The 12,343-nt window shown below is 40.1% G+C and overlaps 1 long non-coding RNA gene across 1 annotated transcript; it reads left to right on the plus strand.

Moving 5' to 3' along the window:
- The first annotated feature begins 528 nt into the window (after positions 1–528).
- Positions 529–9,310, plus strand: LOC143265704 (uncharacterized). Its single transcript, XR_013040384.1, has 2 exons — positions 529–2,898; positions 2,981–9,310. It is a non-coding gene; the product is annotated as an uncharacterized LOC143265704 (long non-coding RNA).
- Positions 9,311–12,343: the final 3,033 nt, after the last annotated feature.

The raw sequence follows: 12,343 nt of genomic DNA on the forward strand, positions 1-12,343 counted from the left end.
TATTAGAACTGGTTATTGTTTCATTGTTTGAAAACATAATTTTAAGAAAAAAAATACACCGACTTCGAAATGCACTAAAAAGTATAAAATAATTTCTATTTGCTAATGAAGTAATTTCTATTTCATTCAATCATACAATTACGTAACAGATATGAATGAAACCTATTTACTCGTTAGGTAGTATATTAAATACATTTCAACCTTTTCGGAGGCGGCGCAAAATTAAAAGATTTTTGAAGTCGATTCAATTTCATTTATATCAGAAACGTTGCGAAATGAAGATGCAGTCATTACATTTACGTATATTACCAGATATATCTATAATGGTTCGTATTCTTTCTCAGGATTTATTAATATCCAATATGCCATACCACAATCAACTGGTTATTGGCGGCAACGTTTACTGAGGTATTTTTAATTATGCGCCGCCTCCGAAAAGGTTGAAATGTATTTAATATACTACCTAACGAGTAAATAGGTTTCATTCATATCTGTTACGTAATTGTATGATTGAATGAAATAGAAATTACTTCATTAGCAAATAGAAATTATTTTATACTTTTTAGTGCATTTCGAAGTCGGTGTATTTTTTTTCTTAAAATTATTTTATTTCACGCGTTTTAGTGGAATGGGGAGAACTGTATAGGATACTGTGAGACATTTCTTACATAACAATACCAAAGAATAGGATTTTGCAATAACAATAGTTATTATACATGTATACTGATTTTCGGCCGACAAGACGTGTTTGTAGAAACAGTAGAAAATCGGCGACTGCATGTTGACTCATACACCACCAGAGACACGAAGGCATACGTAGAATTCAATATATTAGTAACAATAGTTTTTCGCTAATAACTCGAAAACTAAAGCTTCCCCTTAATTGCGGATAAGGAAAAAGTTGTTCAGAATCGTGCCACTGATAACATATTAAAAGAACATTAAAATCGTCCAAAGTTGATTTCAAAACTTTTCAACAATTTTTTGCTAATATCTCGAAAACTAAAGCTTTCCGCGAAATTTGTATATGAACAAAATTGTTCAGAATCATGTCCGTGATAAGATATTAAAAGCGCACTAAAATCGAGAAAAGTTTATTTCAAAAGTTGCCGGTTTTTTTGCAATAACAACACTTTGCAATTAAAAAATGAAAAATTTTTTGATGTTGGTACCAATGGGGAGTCAGGACCTACCAGATGCAAAAGGTTTCGTTCCGATCGGTGCATCCAGCTAGGCGTAATAGGCGGGCACACATAGAAAATAAAAATAATAAAAAAAATAAAAAAAAAACAAATAAAAAAAAATACTGATCGAATTGAGTAACCTCCTCCTTTTTCGAAGTCGGTTAAAAATGCCACGTCCTCCAAATCTGGCGAAATCTATTACGTGGCATTATAGTGGAGAACGATGGTGTTCTCGTGTAAAATTCGGAGCACCAGTAATCATCTTTTACATCTTTCTTTACCTGGCCCATCATTATATTTATACCAAGAAATTTTTTCATCTCGGCTAGAGTAATATCATGCCATTTTGACATTTTCTTTTTCTCACTCATCTTGTCCTTATTTTGGTGGTAATAGATGTTGGATTCATTGATCATTAATTGAAACAAATCATTGTCAATAAACAATTCAACAACTTCTTTTACGCTTTTCTTATCAGTAGGAAAAATCTTTGGGCCGGGCTCACCAGTAAAATCTGGTATATTAGGAATTTTATCGACATCTGCCCATACTTCACTGTGCGATTCTGTGGACATTTCACAGTCACTGGAATCATTGGAATCGCTTGAATGCTGTAGTGGAATGGCTCTTGATCTTCTTCTTGGACCCACATCACTATCGCTGTCCTCGACTTCTATATCAGAATCTTCTGAATGTACCGAATAATCCGATAGAGAGTCAGCAATATACTCATTAATAATTTCACTCATATTATATGGGTAAAAAGTTACAGAATAATAAAACTTGTTATACTGTTCAACCAAAAGCGTAAGCGTACGAAACGGATAATGACTATGAAATGCACTGTTCGAGAATAATTCTGGCTTTGATTATTTCTGACCCATTCGCATACGTCTTATTTTTGGAGTATAAAAAATGAAGATCGACATAACTATGCAAGTAAATACAAATCGATGTGTAAGACACTCATACTAGTAAAAAAAATTCCACATCATTGTGGGGCCGGCGCTCAAGCAACAAACTCAGAAATCCGCATTTTCGCGGGGCCGGCTGTCAATGTGTTAACATTACTTACTCTAAACGGCGAGCGACGTCTCCTACACTCCCGGACAAAATGATAGCACATGTGTGCTATCTTTAATTTCTTGAAAACTACTTAGAATTTTTTAATGTAATATATACCATTCTAATTGTTACATGGCAGAGAGAAGGAACTTCTTAGTAAATATGGTTGAACTTGCTAGGTTTTTGAGCAAGCAGAAGAAATATACAAATAGTGCCGGCGAAATGATAGCATATTCACAGAATTTATACATATATTTTCATAAAAAAGAAAGTTATTATACATTAGCCTTACAGAGAGTCTCGCAGGTATCGGCTGTCGTATAATTGATTGTTTCGAAAAACCCGTGAGGACGTTCAAAAATGGCAATCAGATTCGGAGAAGTCCTTCAAACAATATGCACACTTTTGTTAAAATATCCAGCGATGGGGTGGGTAAAGGCAGAGTGGTTTTTGGAAAGAAAACTATATTTGACTCGCGAGCATTTTCGTGTGAGCTGCCGGACAGTAACCATCGGAATATCTCTGCAAAAGACTAACGCAGAATTTTATATTTTTTATATTTACGTCGAGTGCAAAAGGAACGCGAGGTAGTCGAAGAGTTCCATGAAGATGGAACGCTAAGCATAGGAGACGTCGCTCGCCGTTTAGAGTAAGTAATGTTAATAATATTTAAACGTTAATATTAAAGTATCCTTCTTTATTTATTAATATATTTCTGTATTTTATTTCAGTATGCATCGCTCCGCGGTACATCGAATTCTTCAAGAGAACGAGATGCACCCGTATAAGTTTATACGGCCGCATAATCTAAATTCTGAGGACTTTTCACAGCACCTGCAGTTTTCAACATGGATCTTGGGGGATTATTGTTAATCACAGGAGCAGTCCAGGACAATATTAAAATAATCGGCCCCTTTCGGACACCCTCGGAGGCATCGAGAGGGACAATACCTTTTACCAGGGATTCTCCAGAAAGTGAAAGTGAAAACAAAAGTGTTTTGAAATAAAGACAGTGCAGTGACCTGTGAGTGCCACCAGCTGTGTTAACACATCACTCAATAAGTCTCCGGTCTAACTAAGAGAATCAAATTTTTTTTTAAAAATTCCACTTTAATCATCAATATACTTTCCTTCCAGTGTGATACATTGATTCCAACGCTCCTCTAACTTTTCAATTCCCTTTATATAAAACGATTTGTCTTTGCCCCCAAAATAAGCCTCAGTTTCCGCAATCACTTCTTCATTTGAGCCAAATTTCTTTCCGTGGAGCATTTTTTTCATATCTGCAAAGAGTCAGTAGTCGCTGAGGTCCAAATCGGGGGAGTACGGTGTGTGGGGAAACAATGCAAAACGTAATTCGTTCAATTGAACCATCGTGTTCATGGATTTGTGACACGGCGCATTGCCATCGGGAAACAGCAAACGCGGCACTCACTTTGGAAGCAATTTGCACATGCCCAAATTTTCATGCAAAATTGTGAAGACACTACCTTCTGATATCTTCAAGGCATCAGCTATCTCACGTAACTTAAGTTTACGGTCTTTTAAATCTATTTTGTGGACATTTTTTATGTTTTCCGGAACACCTGCCGATTTTGGGCAACCAGAGCGTTCAGCATCATCGCACGCATTTAAATTCGTGATGTACGACCGCATTTAAATTCAGTATACCAGACCTGTATGAAGTTAGCACCCCATTTCGAAAATTTTTAAATTCTAAAAGTTGTGCCAGGTTGTTCTAGACTTGTTCTAAATTTTTCCAGAAGATAAAAGTTTTATACTAATTATTTTGATAAAAAATGAAAAAAAAAAACAGTTTTTTGGTCTGGCACCTCATTTTTCGAAAATCGAATTTTTTATGGTTGTTCCAGATTGTTCTAGTTGTTCCAAATATTGTTCCAAAGTAATAATTTCCCAAACAAAGTGTTTACAAAGATATAATAAAAAAACGATGTCGAGCGCGCAAAGAGTATTCTTATATATTCGGGTATTATTACCATTTTCTAAACACCAAATTACATATTTCATCTAATAATTAACGTAACAACCTGGAACAACTTTGATTTTTGCCCGAACAAATTTTTTAAGGGCACTTTACTCTTGGAAGTAAACAAATTTTTCACCCTGTAACGTAGCCGTTTCCTCCACCCGCGTTGCTAGGCAGCACGGTGGAGTACGCGGCTCACGGGCCCCCTTGTGCCGGACGCTTCAGCGCGCCAGGGTCGACGCGAGGGGGCCGATCGCGGAAGGAAGGGGACTGGTCGTGGGTGAAAAGAGAACACGATGTTTAGCTATAACTATATCTATTTATTAATATTGCTGCTACTGGAAGCTGCTTGGTCCGCGGGCTGTGTCGGTAGAACTTCTCGCGGTGTTCGCGGTTCGGACGGAGGGAACATCTCGCGGCGTTCGCGGTACGGTCGGCCGAACGCGTTCGCGGGTTTCGCGGTACGGTCGGTCGAACGCGTTCGCGGGTTTCGCGTACCTATTCCTACGGTTCGGCGCGATTGAGAGGAGGAAGGAAAGAGAGTAAAGTACACGGGGTAAGTGGCCAGTTCTGGCCTTGCCTTTCTCTTATTAAGACCGAGAGTGTTCCTGGAGTAGGCTCTTCCCTCCACGTTCTGGCAGGCGTCACGCTGTGGGCTACCCTCCAACGCAACGTCTACCCATGGCTTACCTTCCCCGAGGGCTATCCACGAGGTCGGATAAGTCGGTTGACCGTTGGTGCGGCCAGCCTCGGCGCGTGGGCTACCTTCCACGCCGATGCTGGCCTCCAGTCCACCCAGCCCGAGACTATCATCGGACTAGGAAAGCCTTACTACCTTGGAGAGGGCCTCCGAGAGTGTTCCGGGAGTTGGCTCTTCCCTCCACGTTCTGGCAGGCGTCACGCTGTGGGCTACCCTCCAACGCAACGACTACCCACGGCTTACCTTCCCCGAGGTCGGATAAATCGGTTGACCATTGGCGCGGCCAGCCTCGGCGCGTGGGCTACCCTCCACGCCGATGCAGGCCTCCAGTCCTCCCAACCCGAGGCTATCATCGGACTAGGAAGACCTTACTGCCTTGGAGAGGACCTCCAAAAAGATCCTTTCGGGGCCGAAGCCCCAGGCCAACTCAATCGATCACGCGATCGATCTCTAACTAACAAGTAGTATCGGGTCGCGGTGGGTGGTCTCGGTGGGGGGTCCCCACCTTGCGGTGCGCGGTTGACGGTGCGCGGTCAACGGAGCGCGGCTGACGGAACGGCTCGTGACGTAATCGTCATAACCTTTTTTTGACGTTTTTGACCTATAACGGCGTGATAGCGGCACCAAACTGGAGAACAATATCAAATGAGCATAGAACAACCTGGAACAACTTTGATTTTTGCCAGAAAAAATTCTTTAAGGGCACTATACTCTTGGAAGTAAACAAATTTTTTACTGATGATGACGATTTTTTTTGTTTTTTTTTTTTTTTTTACGTGGGGAAATTTTCGAAATATACCCCGCATCCCTGAGGGAGGGCGCGGGGTTATGTGGGATTTTTGCCCACTAAAACCCACACGGTGATCCTTCCCCGGCGCATGAGGGGGGCCCACGAACTCTTAAGGAGCACGACTGGGGGGGTGGGGGGGGTGGGGGGGGGGGGGCTGCCTTTTATCACTATCTTCTATTTTGGCGGCACTATGTAATGTTTGCTACGCGGCATTTCGCGGCTAGCTCGTTAGTTGCCCGCGACCCCGCTTCGCCCGCGAATTCTCGAAACGGCTCTTCCGGCCTAACCCGCGACCACGACCATCACGGCGCCTCCGCGGATTCGCGGACGAGTAGCACTTCCGCGCCCGATTCGAATTCGTTCAATATCGCTTTGATTTGTTAATTAATTGGGCGCCAGACGCGTTTCCGCGTCGCGATAAGGAACTTTAACGCGAGGGACTCGAACCGGCGGCGGAACGGCTCGGTAACTCAGTATCCGTACGCGATGGTAGAGTGGCGGGATTCTTACAGGGTAAGTAGGCTAGACGCGGAGGCGGATTTGAGGAAATATCCCGGGATAATTCGTAGGAGACCTCGACTCAACAGTATTCGTTAAAAGCAGCGCTGTTTATTTAAATCTAATTAATCTAGGTGATGGACAGTATGATCCCGTACCGACAACCAGTTCGCTCGTTACTGCTTGGCGACTGACAGATGTCCGAAAATCACGTGATTCTGATCCCGTAAACGGGAACTAATGCCAATTCCTAAGCTCGATACAGTCGTCGATTTTCGGAATGATACGCGACGCAATTATCTATACGCAACTCTAATGACTAACGAAACGCGACGCAATTATTCTACCGCAATATAACGCGACGAAACGCAAAGATCCTAACGCAATATAACGCGACGAAACGCAAAGATCCTAACGCAATTATCCTAAACGCACGAAATCTAACGCAATTAAACTAAACGCGACGCGATTTATTCTTACACGCGAATTGATTCTGTATCGACGACCGTCTAGAGAGAGAAGGCGAGAACTAGCGCGACAAACTACGAAATGTCCGATACGACAAAACATGCACTTTCCGATCTGCTCCCGCGAAAATGAGAATTCGAAATCGAGACGTGGGAGGGCACAAGACTTGCACGCTTTCGCGAGACTAAGAAACTAAATTATGGCTAACGCGGTACCAATCCCCCAGGTCCGATTCAGTGACCTGCCGAGCGTGGCTTATAGGAATATCGAGAAGTGATCTTCCTATTTCACGATACTTCCGGATTTTCCCCAATTACTTAACCTATCTAGTAACTAACGCTCAATGCCGACGCTCCGGCCACGTTTTGCAGAACCGGTCGGTGATTGGCACGCCCGGTGGTCGACAACCCATGGTACGTTATTCTCGATTTCGAACTCTTTACAACGATATAAGGTGAGGGGCTTACCGAGATGTCCGGAACTGGGCGACTAAAGGCAGGCGGCAGCGATCGATGTAACACACGAAAAACTTAACGACTGCGACAAAGCGGAAAACTTTTGGTGAGGTAAAGGCCGAATACAGAATGCTAAACCGCGTGCCCTTACGCCGGTATTCGGACACCTTGTGATCACCCCCACCCCAGGCCGAAGTCTCTGTCTTCTCGCGAAGGTATCTTCGGCAGGACCTCCTCTTGCTCCGCGACCTCTCTTCCTCTATCGCAGGTCCTTAGCGGGGAAGCGGCAAGGTAGCGGAACCTTCCTTAGGCGTACGTCGCTCTCTCGCAGACTTTCCTCCCCTTACTCCGCTGCCTCTCTTGGTCTATTGCTGGATCCGAGCGGGGTAGCGGCAGGGTAGCGGTGCGTTCCCTCGGCGTACGCTGTTCCTTCGCTGGTGTTGACGTCGTTATCCGATGGTACATACAAAATAAAGCGGCGACAGATTCTGATCGTACGATATATTAACGTAACATCATTTAATCAATTTCAGCAAGTGTCTTCTGAATCTTCGTTTCCAACGTCTTCGTCAGCAGAAGATCCCTCTTTTCAAATTTACGAAAATATTCATGATGAACAAAACAATTTAATTGAAGTGCCATTTGCTAGAATTATTTCAAGTCATGGATATTGTTTCATATGTGGATCCAAGTTAAATATTATTAATGTACCAGCTGAAACTCGTAAACAGGTATTTATCATGCGAAGATTATATGTACCCAAAGGAAACCGGTACTGTCCTGGTCATTTATTAAAAACCCGTTTATTTCAAGCTTTGATTCAGAATTTACGCGTACATTTACACCCCCGGACAAAAAGATAGCACATGTGTGGGTGTGGGTGGTGTAATGGGTGTGGGTGGTGTAATGATTTGGGCTGGAATTTAAACGGAATGGATACAAAGGCAAAACAAATGTATAGTTTCTTGAAGGAAAAATGAATTATCAAAAATATATAAATTTACTCTCAAAACAAAGTATTGGACACGCACTACGAATTACCACTGATAAATTTATTTTTTAACATGGCAATGCTGCAATTCTCCGAATTAAAGTCGAAGAACAATTTTTTCAAAGAGAAAACGTATCAGTTTTTCCGTTGCCCGCACGCTCCCTGGACCTGAATATTATTGAAAATTATTGGGGAGAACTAGCACGTGCTGTATATAAGAATGGAAAACAGTATGATAATATTAAACAATTAAAAGAAGCTATTAAGATACATTGGGATAATTTGCCACAAAATACAATTAAAATGTTATACAAATCCTTATCAAAGCGAGTACTCGAAGTAATAGAAAATAAAGGCGGATTATTATTATTATCATATCATTATTAACTTTGTATTAATTGCAATGTAACTTTCTTTTTTATGAAAATATATGTATAAATTCTGTGAATGTGCTATCATTTCGCCGGCACTATTTGTATATTTCTTCTGCTTGCTCAAAAACATAGCAAAGTCAACCATATTTACTAAGAAGTTCCTTCTCTCTGCCATGTAACAATTAGAATGGTATGTATTACATTAAAAAATTCTAAGTAGTATTCAAGAAATTAAAGATAGCACACATGTGCTATCTTTTTGTCCGGGGGTGTAAATAATAGTTTCCTTGATAGCTAACTTAGAGTTTATTTTGAATATCTAGAACATGATAGTTCAGATATTAAAGATAAAGTTGGCAATTTTACTTTATCAGAGAAGCGATTAAAAGCATTTACCGGTTTAAGTTGGGAAAATATAATCGATGTTCGGGAAAAATCTCGAACCATCGAAACATCCAAACCGCGTTCTCGTTCTCTCGCTCCCACCTCTTGCGTGTCTCTCTTTGTTTTGAAGCGTACTACGTGGTGAGGGGCGCGGAGAGCGAGACGAGCTAGCTCGCGAAAGATCGCGAAGGCCCGCTCTACGCGAACCTTCGCGGTCGGTTACACCTATTTTGTAAATATTGCGTCGAGAAGGTTCGTACTTCGAGAACTATCAACCTCGTTAGGTTTATATACGCGCCGAATTCTCGGAAACAGTCAGTGTATGTTTGGAATCTATCAACTGTTCAATCGCTTGCGCTCAATCGACGTCATTGTAATTTTGCGGCCCTTTTAATAAAATCTGACCTAAGCGAACTTTTCTCGTGGTGACTTACACCCTCGCAACTCCTTCCTTTACAACGCGAACGCATCGGGTACGATCCGGACTTTTTGCTCTCTTAGCGTAACGAGATTAAACCAGGAAAATTCAAACTTTCGGCAATCGAGTCGCACAATCGAATTACAAGATATGATGACATCTATGAGGAAATCAAATCGTCGCGATATAATTCAGGCTCTGGTAGTTTTCTTATTTGAATTTCATACTGGTAATTCTAATAGTATGATAGCTGCAATTCTGGGGTTAGAACACAAACAACAAGTTCCAACATTTTGCAAATCAGTATTAAACGCGTTCGAAAAAGATATTTTACCAGTACATTTCGGATTCGCGGCTTATTTAATACAGTATGAAACATCTGTTGTTGCCAAACATTTATATAACCTTACTGACCAACTAGCACTGATTTTTGATAGAATGTATATTCGGCATGAAAAAAATTCAAATAACGAGTATCAGCGAGTCATATTCCGGTCAAAAAAAAAGTTCCTCTTTGTAAACCATTCATAATCTGCACTACAAATGTCCACTACAAATGGCATAGTGGACATACTTGGTCTTTATTATGCAACACAAAATGATGCTCAAATCATGAAAATAGTCATGCAAGATCCGAATGGTTTACAAAGTCTCATGAAATCAGGGGACATCTGTATCGTTGATAGGAGTTGTCGGGACGTAGAATCTTATTTAAAACAATAAGGCTACAAAGTTTTGATGCCCGTATTGAAAGACAACCGGAGCCAATTAACAACCGCAAAATCAAATGCTTCTCGGCAAGTAACATAAGTTAGATGGGTCGTAGAAGCCATACATGGCATTATAGGGCAAAAATATCGTCTGCTCCATAATCAGCTAGATAACAAATTGCTTCCATCAGATGGTTCGTACTGTAGAATTGTAGGGTTGTTAAATAATAAGTTTGGAAAACGTTTGAATTCAGACGAAGGGTATACAAATGAAATTATAAATCGAATTTTGAGTCAAGAGCATGTTAGTAATTCCCTAGCACTAGAAGTAGAGACAAACTGTTGGTATAGACGAACAGTTCCATTCAAACCGATACTCCTCGACTTTCCGGAGATGGCGGAAAATGATTTAAAAATTCTATTCACCGGCTTATATCAATTATCGCAAGCAATTTCTTATTTAGCCGAAATAATGGATGAAAACGATAATATTAATATTTTCATCTTGAAGGAACATGAACACATAGTCAATTTTCAGGTTAGGTCGCGTCATATAAATAGTAAAACGTACAAATGTTTCATTGATTACATCCCAAATTCAATTGGTTATGCAGGTATTAAACGTTATTGTTGCGAATGTGCGAATGGTAATCGTACCATTGGTCGCTGTTCGCACGTAGCAGCAATAATTTATTATTTGAGTCACGCACGGTACTTGTCAACGATTATAAGACCTGCAGAGATATTAAGCAAAATAATTCAAACGGAGCAAGTGATACCAGTTATAAATGAAAACAACGATGATGACAGATACATTCGACATAGTATTTCTTCAACAATGCAAAGTGGTAAGTTACGAAAAATGAAATGTTTAAAAAGAAAAATATATAAAATCGTAGCACAATTAAGACATACATATAATCAAAATACTTAAAATTATTTTTATTTCAACAGATAGTGGGGGTTTTAGTGGGTAGTCTGCGATTATTGTAGGAGTCCCACACTAGCCTTAAACCATAAGGATTGTGCGTAAATGAATTTGCCCCACTGAAAAAAAAGACAAACTCTGAAATATTCCTAAAATGCATTAGAAATGTTTTTAAATAAGTAGTATCCATTGCTACATAATTAGAATGAAAAAAATTAACAATTAAAACAAGAAAAAATTATTAGTTCGGACGGGATTCAACCTGCGCCAAATAGAGTATGCAGCGGTTTACGAGTCAGACGCGCCACTGACGTCATTGGAAGACCTTCAAACATTTAAGTATATAAAAAATGTAACATGAAACTAATTAATTAAGTTAATTTCATTGTTGCATACCATAGATCAATTGTGTGAACGCGAATCTTCTTAAAATTACTTAATACATCTTTTATGGGAAAATGATATAAAAATTCAAAGCAGAAGTTTGTTTTTCGCGCAAAAAAATCGGTTTTTGATTTTTTTAACTACGACGCGCCTCACCGAGAAATCTGAAAAAATTAGAGAATAATAGTTGTACCAGTATCTAACTATCACATTAATATAAAAGTAATGCTCAGATATCTTTACTAAAAATTTTTTCGGATTTTTTTTCGGTTTTTGATTTTTCACGACTACAATTTGCGATAAAAAAATTTGAAAAAATTCTATAATATGCGCTATATGAATCTCAATGTTTTAGAATTTTTTCAAAATTTTTGTACGAAATTAAATAGGCAAAAAGGGCCAAGAACCAAAATTTCGTGTTTCCCTTTTACTACCCCTACGGATGGAGATAGGGAGTTGAAATTTGGTGTGAGATATTTTTTTTTGGATATGTTACCGACTGACGAATTGGATTTCTAATTCAACTTAAGGGCATTTTTGACTACCTTATTCGGCTATACCCTTTAGGCTTCCCGAACAGCCTTTGTTTTCCTAGATGGGTCGAGTGTCTTGAATTTGTCGCACTGATAAATTGAATGAGTCCCTTTGCAAACAGGACATAAATCGGTATTAACTACGTGTGAAGTGACTGTATTTACGCGCTGAGTACCTGACGCACGGGTTCACTGATCGAACCTTTGCGTTGATACCTGCAGACCATTAATTGCAATATTGCTTAAATATTTTGAACGCGCTTCAAGAAATTCTGAAAACTGTGCAAAGGGCGGCATTTGAGAATGAGTGGAAATTTTCCTCTCCCACTTCCTAATGGAGACTGAATCTAATTTCTTGGACAATAAAGGAATAATCAGGGTATCCTAACCATTCACGGATTCGCCTAATGCTTTAAGAGCTAAACGTTCATTTCTCGCATCGTCTAGAAATTCTCGCAACGCGATTTCCGATTG

The sequence above is a fragment of the Megachile rotundata genome, chromosome 13, assembly GCF_050947335.1.
Source record: "Megachile rotundata isolate GNS110a chromosome 13, iyMegRotu1, whole genome shotgun sequence".
NCBI classification, from domain to species: domain Eukaryota; kingdom Metazoa; phylum Arthropoda; class Insecta; order Hymenoptera; family Megachilidae; genus Megachile; species Megachile rotundata.